This window comes from Trichechus manatus, unplaced genomic scaffold (assembly GCF_000243295.1).
Source record: "Trichechus manatus latirostris isolate Lorelei unplaced genomic scaffold, TriManLat1.0 scaffold00077, whole genome shotgun sequence".
In the NCBI taxonomy this organism is placed as follows: domain Eukaryota; kingdom Metazoa; phylum Chordata; class Mammalia; order Sirenia; family Trichechidae; genus Trichechus; species Trichechus manatus.
This window is the reverse complement of record NW_004444013.1, coordinates 1,409,133-1,429,381: the sequence shown is the minus strand read 5'-3', so window position 1 is coordinate 1,429,381 and position 20,249 is coordinate 1,409,133.

Genomic DNA, 20,249 nt, shown 5'->3' with positions numbered 1-20,249 from the left:
CTCCAGCAATGGGCAGGAAGGAAGTAAGCTCCCAGAGGCAGTGAGCACCTGCTCCGTTGCTGGGTAGCTCTGCTATTTAAGTTCCTCCTTCTGTTTAACCCAGACTGCCCACTAGTGGCAGTTCTGCTCTGGGTCCTGCTTGCTCTACCCCACACAGCCCCTTGGAGCTGGCAGATGAGGTAGGGTCCTGAATTCCCCTTCCCAGGTGGAGCCGACTCAGCAGTGCTTCGAGGACCAAGACACATCATTGCTAGACTGTGAATCTGATGCTTGGCCAGCATTCAGCCTTGGCCCGTCCCTGTGCTCACCGTGGGCTGCAACACGTGGTGTTCAAGGGTGTTTGTGGAAGAATGTAAGAGTTGGGAGGAAGGTTAGGATCCAGCACCTGGATCCCATGAGGGGAGGTCAGTGGGCTCCAGGAGGAAATAGGGGCCTCATGGAGGGGCTGGAGGGGCTGGAAGGGCTGGGGTGGGGGGCAGAGGCTTCAGGACAGGAACCTAGTTCGTGGAGGGAAGGAGGCTTAGAGAGGGGGAGGAGGCTTGGGAGTGAGACAGGGACTCAGAGAAGGGAAAGTAGGTCAGAAAGAGGGGTTCAGGGAGAGAATTGAGGCTTGGGTGGTGGCCTGTGGAAGAACTCAGTAAAGGGAAGGGGGCTCAGTAGGGGAGGAGTAGGTGGGGGTTAAAAGGGAGAGGGCTCCTAACATAACAACTACAGGAACTAGGAACAGTAGAGCAAACTAAGCCTAAACCTACCAGAAGAAAGGAAATAACAAAGATCAGAGCAGAAAGAAATAAAATGGAAAAAAGAAAAACAATACAGAGAATCAATAAACCAGAAGTTGGTTCCCTGAAAAGATCAATAAAATTGACAAACTTTTAGCTAGACTGACAAAGAAGAGAAAATACAGAAATAACCAAAGCAAAAAATGAAAGGGGACATTACAACTGAAGCGGTAGACATGAAGAGAATTATGACAGAGTACTACGAACAACTGCATGGTGACAAACTGGATAACCTAGATGAAATGATCAAAGTCTTAGAAGTACAAAACCTACCCAAACTGACTCAAGAGGAAATAGAAAGTCTCAACAGACCCATAACAAGTGATCACAAACCTCCCTCCCCTCCCCCACAAAAAAAAACTCAACCATCAGAGAGAATTTTAATGGCCTTTTTCTTACCCTAAAAAAAAAAAAAAAAAAAAAAAGTTCTGGACCAGATGACTTCGCTGGGGAATTCTACCATACATTTAGAGAATTGACACCAATACTGTTTAAACTCTTCCAAAAGATAGAGAAGGAAGGAATATTCTCTAATTCATTCTGTGAAGCAAATATAAGCCAGATACCAAAACCAGACAAAGACATCATAAGAAAAGAAAACTACAGGCCAATATCTCTTATGAACATAGATGCAAAAATCCTCAACAAAATACTAGCAAGAAGAATGCAACAGCATTAAAAAAGTCATACACCATGACCAAGTGGGATTTATTCCAGGGATGCAAGAATGGTTTGACATTAGAAAATTAATCGGCATCATGCACCACATCAATAGAACAAAGGAAAAGAACCACATGATCATCTCTACGGATGCAGAAATAGCATCTGCTAGAATCCAAAACCCTTTCCTCATGAAAACTCTAAAGAAGGTAGGGATAGAATGGACATGCCTCAATATGATTCAGGGCATATATGAAAACCCAACAGCCAACATTATACTTAATGGAGGAACACTGAGAGCTTTCCCCTTGAAATCAGGAACAAGACAAGGGTACCCACTCTCACCACTTCTATTCAACATTGTATTAGAAGTCGTAGCAAGAGCTATGAAACAAGAAAAAGAAATAAAAGGTATCCAGATTGGAAAAGAAGAAGTGAAATTATCTGTATTTTTGGATGATATGATCCTATATATAGAAAATTCCAAAGACTCCACAAGAAAACTTCTAGAGCTAATAGAGGAATTTAGCAAAGTTGCAGGGTACAAGGACAACAAACAAAAATCACTTGGGTTTCTATACACCAGCAATAAGAAATCTGAAAAAGAAATTACGGAAATAATTCCATTTACAATAACATCTAAGAAAATTAAATACCTAGCAATAAATCTAACCAGGGATGTGAAGGACTTATACAATGAAAACAATAAAACACTGCTCAAAGAGATAAAAGAAGACTTAAATAAATGGAAAGATGTTCTATGTTCATGGATTGGAAGACTTAATATTGTTAAGATGTCAATACTACCCAAAGCAATCTATAGATTCAATGAAATCCTGATTCAAATTCCAACAGCCTACTTTACAGAAATAGAAAAGTCCATCTTCAACTTTATACGGAATGGCCAAGAGGCCCCAAATAGCTAAAACAATGTTGAAAGAGAAGAGCAAAGTAGGATGACTCATACTTTCTGATTTTAAAACATACTATACAGCTACAGTAATCAAAACAGCCTGGTACTGATATAACAATAGACACATAAACCAATGGAATAGAACTGACAGTCCAGAAATAATCCCACACATCTACGGTCAATTGATTTTTGACAAGAGTGCTAAGTCCATTCGATGGAGAAAGAAGAGTCTCCTCAATCAATGGTGCTGGGAAAACTGTATTTCCACATACAGAAAAATGAAACAGGATCCATGCCTCACACCATACACAAAAACAAATTCAAAATGGATTAAGGACCTAAATGTGCAAACTAAAACCATAAAATTCTTAGAAAAACAAGCAGGGCCAACACTGTCAGGCCTAGCTTTCAACAATGGATTATCTAATATAATAACAAAAGCATAAAACAGCAAAAGACAAAATAAATAAATGATACCTCATAAAAATTTAAAAAATCTTGTTCATCAAAAGATTTTACCAAAAAAGTGAAAAGACAAGCTACCAACTGGGAGAATATCTTCAGAAACCATTCATCAGATGTCTTAGTCACCACAAGAGGATGGCTTTAACAGAGAGATATTTATTTCTTCACAGTTAAGTAGGATAAAAGTCCAAAGTCAGGATGTCAGCTCCAGAGGAAGTCTTTCTCTCTCTGTCGGCCTTCTCATCAAGTTCCCCCAGACTAGGAGCTTCTTTGCACGGGGACCCCAGGTCCAAAGGATGCCTCTCCTCCTGGCACTGCTTTCTTGGTGGTATGAGGTCCCCCTGTCTCTCTGCTCACTTCTCTCTTTTATATCTCAAGAGATTGCCTCAGGACACGATCCAGTCTTGTAGATTGAGTCCTGCCTTACTAACACAACTGCCACCCATCCTCCCTCATTAGCATCATAGAGGCAGGATTTACAGCACATAGGAAAATCACACAATACCAGGAATCATGGCTCAGCCAAATTGATACACACGTTTTTGGTGGGACATAATTCAATCCATGACGTTCCACACTTCGGCCCCGCAAAAATCACATCCTTGCAACATGGAAAACATATTAACCCCATCATATCATAGCGAAAGTCTTAACTACAAGTCCAATATCCAAAAATTCCTCTTCATCTATGATATCTAGAATATAAATTATCTGCTTCCAAAGGTACAATGGCAGAACAGGCACAAGCTAGACATTTCCATTACAAATGGGAGAAACTGGAGGGAAAGAAGGGATAACAGGCATCAAGCAAGTCAGCAGAACACATTACATTAGCCCTCAAGGCTTTGAAAATAATCATCTGTCCTCTGACACAATTTACCCAATGGCCCTGCCCTCCAGACTCTAAGTATTGGCCACACTCTCCAGATTCTGAGTGGAGGCCCCTCGGCCCTGGACTTCAGCTCCGCCTTCCAGGCCCACTGGGACAGCAACTCTGCTCCCTTGGCTTTAGGTGCACAATTCTCCCAGTCCATCTGAGTGGCGACTCCACCCTTAGAAGCAGCAGAAGCCATGGCTCCACCCTTTGAAACCTCTGAGGTCATGGCCATACCTTTTGACACCTGAGGCAGCTCGGTTTCTCGTGTCCCTTGTCTCTTCAGCTTGTTTCCTGATTTCTTAGCCTCTCGGCTCCACGGCTCCACAGGCCTCAAGCCTGCACCTGCCCTGCTGGGGCAAGCGTTCCAAAGCTCGGTAGCTCCACAAATAAGTGCGCAGAGGCACCCCACTCTGCCAGGAAGCCTCCTGCGCACAGGCACTCAGCTCTCTCACTCCATGGGTCGGCTCCCGTGCTGTCTCTCTCTGGTCTCCTGGTTCTGCTGCTGCCAGTTCTCTACTGTTGCCGCTTCTCTACCAATACAGGTTATCTGTTGCTACTGGTCCTCTGCGGCTGCTGCTCCTCTATCCATTCACAGTTTCAAAACTGCTTCCATATTTTAGGTATCTGTTAGAGCAGCACGCCGCTCCTGTTGCTAAATTCTGTCTTAGTCATCTAGTGCTGCTATAACAGAAACACCACAGGCAGATGGCTTTAACAAAGAGAAATTTATTTCTTCACAGTTAAGTAGGATAGAAGTCCAAACTCAGGATGTCAGCTCAGGGGAAGTCTTGCTCTCTCTGTTGGCCTTCTCATCAATGTTCCCCCAGACTAGGAGTTTCTTTGCACAGGGACCCCGAGTCCAAAGGACACACTCTGCTCCTGGCACTGCTTTCTTGGTGGTATGAGGTCCCCCTGTCTCTCTGCTCACTTCTCTCTTTTATATCTCAAGAGATTGCCTCAGGACACAATCCAGTCTTTAGATTGAGTCCTGCCTTACTAACACAACTGCCACCCATCCTCCCTCATTAGCATCATAGAGGCAGGATTTACAGCATATAGGAAAATCACACAATACCAGGAATCATGGCTCAGCCAAACAGATACACTCATTTTGGGGGGACATAATTCAATCCATGACATCCGACAAGAATCTAATAACCAAAATATATATAAAACTTCAACAATTTAACAACAAAAAGACAAATAACCCAAGCATAAAATGGGCAAAGACTTGAATACACATTTTACCAAAGAAGACATTCAAATGGCCACCAAGCATATGAAAAGATGCTCAGCATCATTAGCCATCAGAGAGATGCAAATCAAAACCCACAATGAGATGCTATTTCACTCCCACTAGGATGGCTAAGATTAAAAAACAGAAAATAACAAATGTTGGCAAGGATGTGGGGAAATTGGAACCCTTATCCATTGCTGGTGGGAATGCAAAATGGTACAGCCGTTGTGGAAAACAGTGTGGTGGTTCCTCAAAAAACTGAAAATAGAACTACCATATGACCCAGCGATTCCACTTCTAGGTATATACCCAAAAGATTTGAAAGCAGAGACTCAAAGAGACTTGTACACCAATGTTCATTGCAGCACTATTCACAGTAACTAAAAGGTGGAAACAATCTAAATGTCCATCAACAGATGAATGGATAAACGAAATTGGTACATGCATGCAATGGAATACTACTCAGCCAGTAGGAGAAGTGAAGTCTTGATACATGCTACAGTATAGATGGAGCTGGAAGACATTACGCTGAGCGAAATAAGCCAATCACAAAAGGACAGATATTGTATGACCCTACTTATATAAAAAGACAAGAAAGTACAAACGTATAGAGACCAAAGTTTATTAGTGGTTACCAGGGGTGGGAGGAAGGGGGACTGGTGATGGAAAAATTGCATTGATTAAGGGTAGAGTTGCACAGCTGATTATTTTAATTATTGTCAATATGTCGTATACCTGTAAAAAGCTGAATTGGCAAAAGTTGTGTGATAAATATATTTATAACACAGACAAAAAAAAAAAAAGAGTAGCTGCTGAGGCTACTTATGTACAACCAAACACCTCATGGGATTTGGTTCCTTGGTTCGGAGGTTTAGGGTCATAATTTCATGGGACATCCCAGTTAATTGGCCTAATAACTCATTTAGTGCTTCTGTTCTACCTCCTAGTTCCATGAGTAGTGCCTGGGGTCTTAAAAGCTTGCAAGTGCCCATCTAAGGCACAACAATTGGCCTCTATTCACCTGGAGCAACAGAAGAAGAAGGAGAGTCAGGAATAGGAGGAGGATATGGAATGTGTGGCTAATTGCCTCCATGAACAACTGCCTCCTTTGCCGTGAGACCAGAACTGGATGGTGCCTGGCTACCATTACTCAACATTTTGATCAAAGATTCCATGGAAGAATCCTGATCAAAAGGGGGAAAATGTGGAACAGAATTTAAAATTCTAAGAATTTCAATTCTCTAGACTTTCTGGAGCCAAGGAGGGTATATGCACTCCTGAAACTATTACCCTGAGATAATCTTTAAATCTTAAACCAAAAATGTCCTCTGAAGTCATCTTAAAACTGAACAATAGTTCAGCTTAACTAGTAAAAAAAGGTCTGCCTTGAGCATCATGCTCTTTTAAGAACTATCTGTATGGGATCAATTGACAACAGCAACTCCTAATATCAGATAGGAACCCTAGGGTCAGCAAATTTATGTTAATGAGGAAGAACAACTCAGAAAAGGAGGGTGAGAATGGTTGCACAACTCGAAGAATGTAATCAGTGTCACTAAATAGTACATGTAGAAACTGTTGAATTGCTGTATGTTTTGCTGTGTATATTCTCAACAACAACAAACTAAATAAAATTTAGGGAAGAAAGAGAGAGAGAGAGGGCTGCTCAGGGAGGGAAACAGAGCTGGCTACCAGGGAATAAATGGGCTCAGTGAGCGAGCTGGAAGCTCAAGAGAGAGAGGGAAGTCAAGGACTAGGATGAAGTTCAATGAGGGGTCGGAGCTCTGTGAGGGGAACCCAGATCAGGGAGGGAGCCAAGGCCAAGTTCCAGGCTCTTCCGCTGCCCACCTGGGCCGGCCTGCCCCTGTGGCTCCTCCCTCCTCGAACCCAGCCCGCGGGTTGGGGGCCGGGCCCCAACCCCCAGGGACTGTGGGGTTAAAGGTGAGCAGGCACGAGCGGGGCCCAAGCGGGGATTGGCAGGCACCCGGGCCATGGCTGCCCCACAAGCCGCCAGCCGGCTGAGCAGCTGCCACCCACGTGCTAGGAGAGAGGGAGGCACCGGATTAAGGGGCAAAGGACGCCCTGGAATGGGTGGGCAGGAGCCGGGCAGTGTCCCCGTACACGCCCTCTGCTAAAGCCGGGCCAGTGGTGTGCGACGAGCATCCCACGCCCGTGGCACCCGCACCACCCAGGGAGACCCGAGACACAGCTCTCGGAGTCCAGGTGAGGGGCGTGCAGGGGAGGCAGGGAAAGTGGTGAGCCCCTCCGGAATCAGGGGAGCACAGGTCCTCCCCTCTGCTGGACCTCAGTCTCCACCCCTGTCAATGGGAAGGACACGTCTGTGGCTCAGCTGGGCAGAGGGAGTTAATACTCTTGCGGGTGCCCCCCCCCCCCGCCCACCACTTCAGACTCGGCTCCCAGGGAAAGGAGGCAGGCTCCAACCCCAGAGAGGGCTCTGGATCAAGAACGCAAGAATCCACCCTTCCTGCCCTTCCAGGAGCAGAGAGTGAGGTGCATATGGGTTCCCTCTGCTCCTGGGTCCCCCTGGGGAATGAATGGTAGTTTGCGGGCTCTCTGTGGAGCTGGGAGTTGGCCCAGGTGGCAGGAGGGAAGCCTTCCTCCCTGCTGCCCCCTGTCCTGAACAGGTGTGGGTGCCAGTAGAGAAGCTAGGCCCAGGTGGTACCTGTGCTAGGATTAGGGGCAAGGACCCAAAGCTCCCCCTGGCTGGGCAGAGAAGCCAGATGTCAAGGTGGGGCAGGGAAGCCATATGGATTCACAGCCGCCAAGCTTTTAGTCACCAGGTAGAGGCCAGAGAAATGGTGAAGGACACTCCCCCTTGGTCTGGCTAGAGAAGGCCAGAACTTGCTTCCAGCTTCCAGCCACCCCCGCCCGCACCCCTGTGTGTCTGGGAACCGTCCTGGTGGGAGAGGAGGCCTGGCCACAGGGCTGAGCTGGGGTTGGGAGCTCTGGGTTCTTGTCCGTGCCTGGCTGGGTGACCTTGGGCATCATTTCCCTTCTCTAGCCTCCCTCTGTGACATGGTCAAGCTTGTTCCTGGGCCACTGGTATGGAGATGGGGACAAGATAAAATAAGACATCAGGGTGGTTTGGAGGACAGAATTACCCACCCCAGCCCAGGTCCCTCTGGACCTTAACAAGGGGATGACATTGCAGGGTAAACTGAGTCAGGCCTTCATCTTGCCCCTCTTGTCCTCTCATGGCTTGCCCCGTCTCCTGCTCAGGTGCCCAGGTGCAGGGGAAGACTCAGAATAGGGTCAGGGAATCTCAGGCCTGGGAGCCCAGGCACAGGAGGGTTCAGGCCCAGCCTGGGGACGGTCAGCCCCTCAGCCTCAAGGGCAGGGCAGGCAGCTTCTGGAAGAGGAGGGAGATTCCAGCTGAGGGGCTGGCACCTGCTGCAACCTGGATTTTCCCTCTTGAGAAAATGACCTTCTGACTCCTCAGGGTGGGCGGGAGTACTGGCCATCCCCACCCATCAACCAACCCTAACAACACAGTTTCCCCCAGACTAGGTCACAGCTCAGGCTGGTGGGAGCTCAGCTGAGAGCTCGGGTCAGAGCCCCACCTGGGGTCTCGGATTTCTGTGAACAGAATCATCTGGCCTCTACTGGGGCAGCTGCGCTGGTGTAGCTGACATCTGTAAGCCAAGGCAGAGGGTGTAAGGAGTTTTGCGAAATGGCAGTGTGACGGAAGCGTGAGGAGCTGTGCTCTTGGGGATCCTACAGAGCACACCTGCCCAGAAGCTTGTACTCCTTGAAGGCAGACGTCCTCCAGGGGCCCCCTCTGGGGTATCTCTTGGCCCTGCTTTGGGCCCTGTGGTGGGCAAAGTCAGGTTTAGATACATGTTCGGGGTCCTCAAGGGCTGGAAGAGGACCTTGTTGGCCCAATTCTCACTCCATAGTCAGGGCCGAAGAAGGGATTTGGGCTCAGATTCGAGGGGGGCTCCCTCCTGCCCAGGACAGCTGCTAGGGAAGAGGAAAGGAGGAACCGAAATTTGCTGTACACCTGTTGCATGCCAAGCACTGTGTGGGGCTTTTTTGGCACTGTTTCCTTCTTCCTGATAACCTGAGAGGGAAAGGAAAGTTTCTCCACAGATGAGGAAACAGGGGCCCAGAGAGGTCAAGGGACTGGCTCAGGGTCACACAGCCTGGAAGTGACAGGGCTGAGATTCAAACCCAGAGCTCTGATTTCTCTCCCACTGCTGACACCCCACCAGGTGACCTTGGCAAGCCCCCTCCTCCTCCTGGCCTCACTCTGCTCATCTGTAACCTGGGGCTCTGCAGGCCTGCCTAGGCTGCTGGACAGGGCTGGGAAGACACCCAGCGGCAGCCATGGGTGAGCAGAACAGGAGAGGGGCTGTGCTGGCCGCCCATTGGCCTCCCTGGTCAGCTCACAGGTGTCCACATGGCCTGCGCCCACTTCGCTGCCTCCCCAGCTGCCTCTCCTGCTCCTGAGGCTCAGTTGCCAACTGCCCCTCCTTGCTTGGAGGTTGGCTGGGAGCTGAGCTGACATTGGAGAAGGGACCCTAACAGGGCAGGAGGGAGCAGATCATTCTCTAGTGAGGGGTGACGCATCTGCCTGACTGAGCCCACGGCATGGGGGAATCAGGATGGTGGGTGAGTGGATGAGTGATAGTCAGTTTCTGCCCTTCCCAGAACTCCCAGGACCTTGCACCTGCTGGGTGCCTGTGAGCATTCTCCCAGACCTTACCCCACACCAGTCCCATCAGGGCATAAGGCCAACATGGAAAAGGGGTCCTAGGGAGGCATATCTCTCAGCTGGAGTCACACAGCTGGTTTGAGAAAACTTTCTCCAACCCCAGATCCCCTGGCGGAGGTCATTGTCCCATCTTCTGTGTCCTATAGCAACCAGTTCTTTCTCTAAAACATACCATACCCAGAGGTGTCAGCTAGGAAGGAAGGCAAGAAGAAAGGGCAGGATGTGAGGGGGAGAGGGAAGGAGGAAGGAGCTCACGTTTGCCAATATCTATTACATGCCAAGGTCCCTGGATGACACAACTGGTTTGCACTTGACTACTAAGCTAAAAGGAGCCCTGGTGGTGCAGTGGTCAAGTGCTCGGCTGCTAACTGAACCCACCAGCTGCTCCATGGGAGAAAGATATGGCAGTCTGCTTCCATAAAGATTACAGACTTGGAAACCCTGTGGGGCAGTTCTGCTCTGTCTTGTAGGGTCACTATGAGTTGGAATTGACTCAATAGCAACGAGCATGGTTTTGTTTAACTAACCTAAAGGTTGATGGTTCAAACTCACCCGGGGGCCCCATGAAAGAAAGGCCTGGCAAACTGCTTTAGTAAAGATTATAGCCAAGAAAACTCTACAGAGCAGTTCTACTCAGTAACACATGGGGTTGCCATGAGTTGGAATTGACTTGATGGCAGCAGATTTGGTTTTGATTACTATATGCCAGCCACTGGTTCTCACTTGTATATTTCCTTGATCCTCACAACAATCCCATAAGGTAAACATAACATCACATAACCAGACCCATTTTAAAAGTGAGAAAACCAATGATGAAAACTCCTTCTATCCACTTCCTCCACTTTCTTGTTGTATAGGGGTCACTCTCAGAGAGGAGACCATGGTCACACAACCAGGGCAGGTTTGAACAGCACAGTCCATACCCTGCCCACCATGCCTCTGTGCCAGGGGGCCCTGGAGGGCAGGGGCATCGTCTTGTACATTGCTGCGTCTGACCTTGATGCTCCCCAGGGAAGCAAGGGTCTGGGGTAGGGGGCCAGGGTGGGCCCCTGGCCTTGACAATCATTCCACCCCTCCAAGGGATCCCCCATTCTACTCTTCTGGGACCAGCTCTTAGCAAGTACACATGGACCCCACCCTGGCACATTGTGGTGACCAGAAGTGCTGCCCAGGCACAAAGCCGAGCACCCCTGCTCTCTGGGCCCGTTTCCTCATCTGTGGAAGGGGTAGACTGATGCAGCCTTACGTCCTCTACCTCTCCTGGCTCTCTCGTGAGACTCCAGTGGGGCACTGTGGAGGGCCCAGAGCTGGGAGGCAGGAGGCGCTGCTCGGTGACTGACATGATGAGCAAGGTGGTCTGAGGTGAGTCCCTGAGAAACTGAACTCCAGTTTTCCCGTGTAAGTGATGTGAAGCCTTGCTGACCTCGTTTCAGTTCTGACACACCCACCTGCCTAGGTAACGGGCATGATCCTGAGCAGTTGGTGAGACCCTAGCCCTCACATCCCCTCCCAGGGGCCTAGGGAGATGGGACTTGCCAGTCCTTCACTGACTCAGAAGCATCCACAGAGCGCCTACTCTGTGCTAGCACCCGTCAGTCCCTGCCCTTCAGCTCAGTGTTGGGTGCAGTGGTTGTCAGTCCTGTCGCAAGCCTGATATTGTGAGAGGAGACCTAAGGGGCAGGTCAGCTTCAGGTCCTCCAAGCAGCCCAGGGGAAGGACACACTTGGGCTCTGCCATCAGATAGAACTGGGTTCAAATCCCGACTACACTGCTCATTAACCGTGCAACTTGGGATGACTGTCCTGACCTCTCACTGTATGTTCGCTGTGTGGAAAAAGCAGATAAACAGCTCTCTGAACCTTCGTGTACTCTATCCAGTGGGACAATCAGGGCCATGTGACAGGTGGGTGACGTAGGTGAGTGAGTTAGACATGATAACCAATGTGCGGAGCTTGACACATGAGGCTGCCTGGTAAATGGTGGTCACCGGTGCTTTTACCGAGTGGCAAACTCCTGGCATGACTGCCATCTTGGTGAAGTGCTGACTCCCGGCTGACCCGTCCCAGGCACTGCATGACACTGGCTGTCCACAACACACCCGGGAGGCTGGGCCTCACCTGCCTGTGCTGCAGGGGATGGCTGAGGCCCAGTGAGGGCAAGTGGCTTCCCTGAGGTGGCCGGGGTCCCTGAGGAGCCAGCCTCCTGGCCCTTATGCACTAGCAGGAAAGGCTCCTCCGCGGGCTCCTTGGGCTCCACAGAATGGGAATGTGGGCGGCAGACAAGCTGGACTGGGAGGCTGAGCCTCCACCTTGCTGGGGGTCTGCTCATGGACAGACTCTGGTCTGGCTGGCCCAGTAGGGAGCCTTTTCCTATTGTTTGGTCAGCTTTGACCTCTGGAGGCCAGGATCTTCAAAAAGGGGGAGGTTCTTTTGCCCTCATCTGCTGCTGTTGTTCGTTGCTGTCAAGCCAGCTCCGATTCACAGTGACCTGATGTATAACAGAACGAAATGTTGCCTGGTCCTGGGCCCTCTTCACGATCGTTGGCGTGCTCGAGTCCATTGTAGCAAACGCTGTGCATTTTGATTACCTTCCAACCTAGGTGACTAATCTCCCAGCACTATATTGGACAGTATTCTGTTGTGATCCATAGGGATTTCCTTGGAAGTAGGTTGCCAGGCCTTTCTTCCTAGTCTATCTTAGTATAGAAGCTCCTCTGAAACCTGGAGGCTACGTCACGGGTATTTCAAATACCAGCAGGGTCATCTGCTCTACTACCTCCTCTTATTTTCTTTACTTTTATTGGAGTTTTTTTTTTTTCTGATTTCAAAAGTAATACACAGGTATTATATATCATTAAAATTTACAGACATTTACAAAGTGAATTAATCTGTTATTTCACCCGCGAAAGACCAGCAATATAATAGTTTGGTGCCTATCTGTCCAGACTTTTCATCTCTGTTCATATGTGAATATTTATTATTATTAATTTTTCCTCAAATGGCATCACACTTCACGTATTGTTCTGTAACTTTCTTTTTTAAATTAGTATTGCATCCTTGCTCTCTTTCTCTACATCTGGCACAGTGGTTAAGAGCTTGGCTGCTAACAAAAAGGTCAGCAGTTTGAATCCACCAGCCGCTTCTTGGAAACCCTATGGGGGCAGTTCTACTCTCCTACAGGGTCGCTATGAGTTGGAATTGACTGGATGGCAATGGGTTTGGTTTTGGTTTTGGTGGTCAAAAATTACAGGCTCTGGAATTAGAGCCTTAGATCACTCACTCGGTGACCTCAGGCAAGTGACTTACCTTCTCTGAGGCTGTTCCCTCATGGGCAACACGAGGTGATCATAATCTCTGTTCACCTAGTCTCCCCAGTGGACAAGAGGAGAGAATGTGTCTGAAAGTGCTTCAGTTTCTGCTAACGGCCCCGGCAGAGACCAGTGGTTTTGTTGACTAAACTTTGGGCAGGATTTGGACAAATCCCTGGGATTTGGGACACTCCCTGGCCTCAGGGCCGGCTGAGTAGGGAGACAGAAAGAGAGGAGAAGAGGAGTTGAGGTGGGTTGGGCCTGGAACTAGACTCACCCCCTGTCCACCCCATGTTCCCAAACAGAGGCCCCAGGAGCCTGGCCTGGGTTCGTCCAGACCTGCCTGGGAGGCTGACCTCTGACTAATCGCCTCAGGATGCCTACCTGTCCTCCATCAGTGCCCTTAGCTCTAGTGGGCTCTGTAGGACAGGCCCTGGACCCCAGCCAGCACCCTGTCTGCTGTTCTTTCTCTAGTCACTTCTCTCTTTCTCTTCTGTGCCCCCTACCCCCACCCTGCCACCCAGCTCATTCTAGCCTGGGCAGGAGCTCATGGGGAGCTGTCTGATGTGGTGTCAGCCCTGGGTTTCAATCTCAGCCCTGCCATATACCATCTGTGAGAACCTTGGGCCAGTCCCCAGTAGATGACCCTGCTGGTACTTGAAATACCGGTGACGTAGCTTCCAGGTTTCAGAGGAGCTTCTAGAGTAAGATAGACTAGGAAGAAAGGCCTGGCAACCTACTTCCAAGTCCTTGCCTTGCCCCATTCACAGGGAAACAAAGCAATAGCCATGAAGCAACTTTGTCCAAGGGCATATGAGTGAAGTTGTGTTGTACACTAGTGCTTCTCAAACTATTTGAGCCTTTTTTTTTTTTTTTATTTGCCATGGACAGATAGGTATGTGCAGTACCACAAAAAATGAATTATTAGAAAAAATTACGTTGAAAAATATATAAAATATAAGCCCAGGTTTTTTTATTATTTAACAAACATAAAATTATTCTATTAAATTGATGTAAATGTTTCTAAACATATATTCCCAGTTATGCATCTTGTCATGTTTATGACATGGGAGCAGCAACAATGGCCTGGCATGGTCTGTGTGCCCCACTTTGAGAAGCACTGGTGTGGATGCCACAGTGCCCACTGGAGCCAGGCTTAGGGGCAAGGCCAGGGGTGGCTGCCTGCGCCCTGGCCAGGGGGGCCCAGGAACCAGCAGCTGTGTGGGCTGCTGGTACCCCACTCTCACCTCAACCAACTGAGCGGCTCGCTGCTCTCTGTGGCTCTGCCTCTGCCCTACTGTTGCCATCCAGAACACCCTTCTCACCTCTCTGCATGGCGGATTCCCACTTTGTCTTTCAAGGCCCGCCTCAAGCCCACCCTCTTCTAGAAAGCATTGTCCTGGGCACCAGGCTGCAAATGAGCCCTCTCTCCACTGAAGGTTCATAGCCCTGGGCACTACCTCTGCCACTCTCTGAGTTTCTGGTGGGCGTGACTCACTCTCCCATGCTGAGCTGCTTGAAGGTAGGAGTCACATCACAAGTATCTGAGTACCACCCCCAACCCCTGGGCTTAGCTGATGGCCTGATACCAGCAAGCAGTTAATATGTGTTTGCTGGGATGGCAGATGAGTAGGTATTTGGGTGGGTGGATGGATGAATAGATGGAATGTTAAGTAGCTATATGGATGGAAAGATTGACGGGCAGGGTGGATAGATGGGTGGACAGATTGGTGGGAGATGGATGAATGGATGGATGGAAGAAGAGGTAGATGGATGGATGAATGGATAGATAGGAGAAGTAGATGGATTAATTGACAGATGATGGATGAATAGACAGATGGAAGAACAGATACCTGCGTGGACAGATTGACTAGTAGGGTATGGATGGATGGGTAGGTAATGACTGGATGAATGGGTGAGTAGACAGACTGGCTACTCACTTGTTCTCTACCCTATTGTGCTTCCTCACTCTCATCATCTCAATGGTTCTCAGTCAGAAGAACCGGCGTGACCAGTGAGACTAGAGTAGTCTAGATAGGACTTGATATTTTCATAACAATTTCAAAATTTATAATCCGTATGACTGCTACTTGTGGCATCCTTAAACATAAATATAAAAGGAGAACGCCTATAAACATGAAATGTGCTTTTTGCAAAGGAAAGTGTTTTTTTTTCATTTCCAACAACTTGAGACCCATATTTTTTGATAGAACAACTGGATGCTTCTGATATGAAAACTGATCTGGTCCAGCTTCCTTCCTCACTTTAATGTAGTCATATTTATCAATTTTTCCTTCATGGTTTGTTCACCCATTTTATAGATACAGAAGCTGAGACCTAGATAGGGGAAGTGACTTCCCAACTTACAGCCAGTTGGAGACACAGCTAAGACTCTTCCTTCTCACTCTTGTCACCTCTGTTCTCTACTTCCTAAAGTCACTCAACAATTCTCCCCTCCCCCAAATCCTCCTCTGGGCCTGGTTCACCATCCCCCTTCTCCCCACACCTGGATGTCCAATCCACCTCAGGCAAGGCATTCTTGAGTGAGGGTCCTGAGTCTCCAGCCTGGTAGTAGGGGCTGAGGGGTCTGTGAGAAGAGGCAGAGGCAGTATTCCTGCCTTAGGGTGCTCAGGCTGGCCAGGGCACCATCCATTCTCAGACTGAGGCACACAGGAGCAGGGAGCAGTCCAGGAGGGGAACACAGCTGGGCCCTGGACCTGCACCAGGGCTGGGGTAGGTGTGATCGTAGCCGAAGGAAATAATCCATTAAACACCCCCCATGCCGCCAGGCACCTTATGAAGATGACTCAGAAGGTGAAATGGCTGGTACTTTTGTGTGTGTGTGTGCACTCAGTTTCTTTTTTAAAAAACTTTTTGTTTAAGTCTAACATAAATATTAAAAAGTATGCATAGCATAAGTGTCCAGTGCAATGAATGTTCACAGAGTACACCCATGTAACCTAAACCCAGATAAATAGAACGTTAGCAGCACCTCAGAAAGCCCCTTCATGATCCTTGCTGGTCACCCCAAGGCTGAATGCAACTCTGACGCCTAATGCAATAGGTTAGTTTTGTCTGTTTTGGAGCTTTATATACATGGCGTCTTACAGCATATACACTTTCATGGAAGGCTTCTTTAGCTCAACACATTGTCAGTGAGACTCATCCGTGTGGTTGGATTTCTTTCTAGAGCGTGCATTCTCATTGCTGCATCAATACTCCATATTGTGACTGTAAGGTCCCTGTGTGGCACAAATGCTTTGCACTTTACTGCTAATCGAAGAGTTGGTGGTGTGAACCCACCCAGCAGTGCCATGGAAGAAAGGCCTGACAATCTGCATCCATAAAGATGACAGCCAAGAAAACCCTATGGAGCAGTTCTGCTCTGCAACATATGGGGTCACTCTGAGTCAGCATGGACTCGATGGCAATGGCTTTGGTTCTAAGGTGGCAGAAACGGTTTGGTTTTGGGTTTCAATGTGACTACCACAATGTAAGGATCCCTGGTGGCACAGTGGTTAAAGCACTCAGCTGCTAACTGAAAGGTTGGTGGTTCGAACCCACCAGCCACTCCACAGGAGAAAGATGTGGCAGTCTGCTTCCGTAAAGATTACTGCCTTGGAAACCCTATGGGGCAGTTCTATTCTGTCCTGTAGGGTCACTATGAGTCAGAATCGACTCAACGGTGATGGGTTTATGCAATGTTCACCTGTGGATACACAGTTGGGCTGTTTCCAACACTGGGCCAGTAAGAGTAGTGCCTCTATGAAGGGTCTCGTACATATCCTCAGGTGCACATACGCACACGTTTCTATGGAGCTGCTGCATCTCGAGGTATGTGCGCATCCAGCTTAGTAGACACTGCCAAGTCTTTTCCAAAATGATCGTACCAAGTTACCCTCGCAGCAGCAGTGGTTGCTCCCATCCCTGTGAACAATTGCTAGTCCCCTTAATTTTAGAAGGTGGGTATTTTTGGAGCAGGCTGGCATCAGGTTGCCTGGGTTTGAATCCCAGTTCTCTTCTTCTGAATCCCATGTGACCTTTGGCGAAGCCCGTTTCCTTGCGTATAAAACTGGTTGCTCATCATGGGGCTTTTGTGAAGATTACATGGGCCTATTAGATAGTAAGTGCTCCATAAGGTTAGCTACTTATAGCTAATTCTCACGACAACTTTACGGATCATGTCGCTTCTTGGAGCCTCAGTTTCCTCTTCTGTATAATGGCAATGAAAACACTAGCACACCCATATATCTACACACACAGTTGAGAGGATTACCAGTCAATGCAATAATGTATAAAAGCACCTAATTGTTTTATTGAGATATAATTCACGCATTATAAAATTCACCCTTTTAGAGCATACAATTCAGTAGTTTTCAGTATATGCACAAAATTATGCAACCATCACCACTATCTAATCCCAGAATATTTTCATCATCCCCAAAAGAAACCCCTACCCATTAGAGTTCTCTCATTCTCCTGCTCCCAGCTCCCCACAGCCCGAGGCAACCATTAATATACTTTCTGTCTCTATGGATATTAAAAGTGTCTAATATTTGCTTTTCTATATTTTTTAACTTTTGAAAATGTAAAAATTAAATACCTAGCACTGGGACAGGCACATACTCCCTTAGTAAATTTATCTGTGTGTGTGTGCATGTGTGTGTGGAGGGAAAGAGAGAGAGAGAAATGGGGGCACACTTAGAAGATAGATACGATATAAACTCCTTCATTCAACAAATAGCCTTTTTGCACATTTGCACTGGAGGAAAAATGGCCTATAGAGAGAAATTAGATGATTCTTGCTTTCAGGGAATGCGCCCTCTAGTGGGAAGGAGAGGCATGTGCACCACTCCCTGTAAATGCAAGCCATAACCAACTGAGAGCTGTGCTGGCCTAAGAGCCAGCTGAGGGAACGCAGAGATGTATTAACCTGGAACTCGGGGAAGGCATCCTAGAGGAGGTGGCACTGGAGTTGAGCCTTCAAGTCTGGGTGAGCTTGCCTGACATGGAGGGGCAGTCTGGGTGAGGAAGCCTGAGAGCTAAGTCAGGAAACAGGGAGGGTGTGGGGTCAGGCGAGATCGCAGAATACAGGCACCTCCACGGGCTATGAACAAGACTAGTCTGTAGAGAGGCTATAAACATGGGGTGGTGGGTGATACAGGCCAAATGGGAAAAGAGAGCAAGAAGTGAGCCAGGCCAGCTTGCACCAAGCCTGCGCTGTCATCTGGGCTCCCCAGCTAGCTGTGCCCATGGCCAGGCGCTCCAGCCTGCCCCACCTCTGGCCCTAGTGGTTTACTTCTCCAATCCCACTGTGAGGAGAGGGCAGCAGCCCGAAGAAGTGCAGAAACCTGGACTTTGGCGTCAGCCTGGCTCAGCCCTTTCTTGGCTGCGGGATCTTGAGGAAGTGCTTAACCTCTCAGAGCCTGTTTCTTCAACTGTAAAATGGAGGTGATATTACTTACTTTGATAGGATTAGTGATGATGACTCACATGTGTTTGGCACAAACTCATACCAACTAGCAAAAGCCAATTGTTAAATTTTCAGGAATTTTGAGAGTCAGTTGTTAAAACTGTTGGTAGCTTGAAATCAGCTTTGGAAATTGGAAAGTGCTAAAACTAGGACTGGTGTTTTTTTTTTTTTCTTCCCCCAGGGAGCTGGTTTTTAAACATTTACCAACTGAAAATAAGTTATTGATAATGTTCCAGTTCTAGGTCTGAGTAGTACGTTCTGTTCGTTATATTATTTTAAAAATGAATGAGTGACCAAATAGCTAAAACAGTATTGAAGGGGAAGAACAAATTAGGAGGACTCACACTTCCTGATTTTAAAACATAATATACAGCTACAGTAATCAAAACAGCCTGGTATTGGTCTAACAATAAACATATAGACCAATGGAATAGAATTGAGAGTCCAGAAATAAACCCACACATCTATGGTCAACTAATTTTTGACAAGGGTGCTAAGTCCATTCGATGGAGAAAGAAGAGTCTCTTCAATAAATGGTACTGGGAAAACTGGATTTCCACATGCAGAAAAATGAAGCAGGATCCATGCCGCACACCATACACAAAAACAAATTCAAAAGGGATTAAGGACCTAAATGTGCAAACTGAAACCATAAAATTCTTGGAAGAACAAACAGGGCCAACACTGTCAGGCCTAGCTTTCAACAATGGATTATCTAACATAATAACAAAAGCAGAAAACAGCAAAAGACAAACTAAATAAATGATAGCTCATAAAAATTAAAAACTTTTGTTTATCGAAAGACTTTACCAAAAACGTGAAGACAAGCTACCGACTGCGAGAATATCTTCGGAAACCATATATAAGACAAGAATCTAACAACCAAAATATATATAAAACTTCAACAACTTAACAACAAAAAGACAAATAACCCAATCATAAAATGGGCAAAGACTTGAATACACATTTTACCAAAGAGGACATTCAAATGACCCACCAAACACGTGAAAAGATGCTCAGTGTCATTAGCCATCAGACATGCAAATCAAAACCCACAGTGAGATACTATTTCACTCCTACTAGGATAGCAAAGATGAAAAAAACAGAAAATAACAAATGTTGGCAAGGATGTGGGGAAACTGGAACCCTTATCCATTGCTGGTGGGAATGCAAAATGGTACAGCTGTTGTGGAAAACACTGTGGTGGTTCCTCAAAAAACTAAAAGTAGAACTACCATATGATCCAGCAACTCTACTCCTAGGTATATACCCAAAAGATTTGAAAGCAGAGACTCAAAAAGAGACTTGTACACCAATGTTCAGTGCAGCACTATTCACAATAGCCAAAAGGTGGAGACAACAATCTAAATGCCCATCAACAGATGAATGGATAAACAAAACGTGGTACATACATACAATAGAATATTACTCAGCCAGCAGGAGAAATGAAGTCTTGATACATGCTACACTATAGATGGAACTTGAAGCATCATGCCAAGTGATATAAGTCAATCACAAAAAGACAAATATTGTATGACCTCACTTATATAAAAAGACAAGAAAAGGCAAATGTATAGAGAACAGTTTATTAGTGGTTAGCAGAGTCAAGAGGGAGGAGGGAAAAGTGGGGCTAATGGTGATGGAAAGATCACATCGATTAAGGGTGGGGTTGCACAGCCAGTTATTGTAATTGCTGTCAATAAGTTGTACACCTGTAAAAATTTGAACTGGCAAAAAAAAAAAAGAATGAGTATCACAAAGGGACAAATAGTGTATGATTCCACTTCTAACAAATATCTA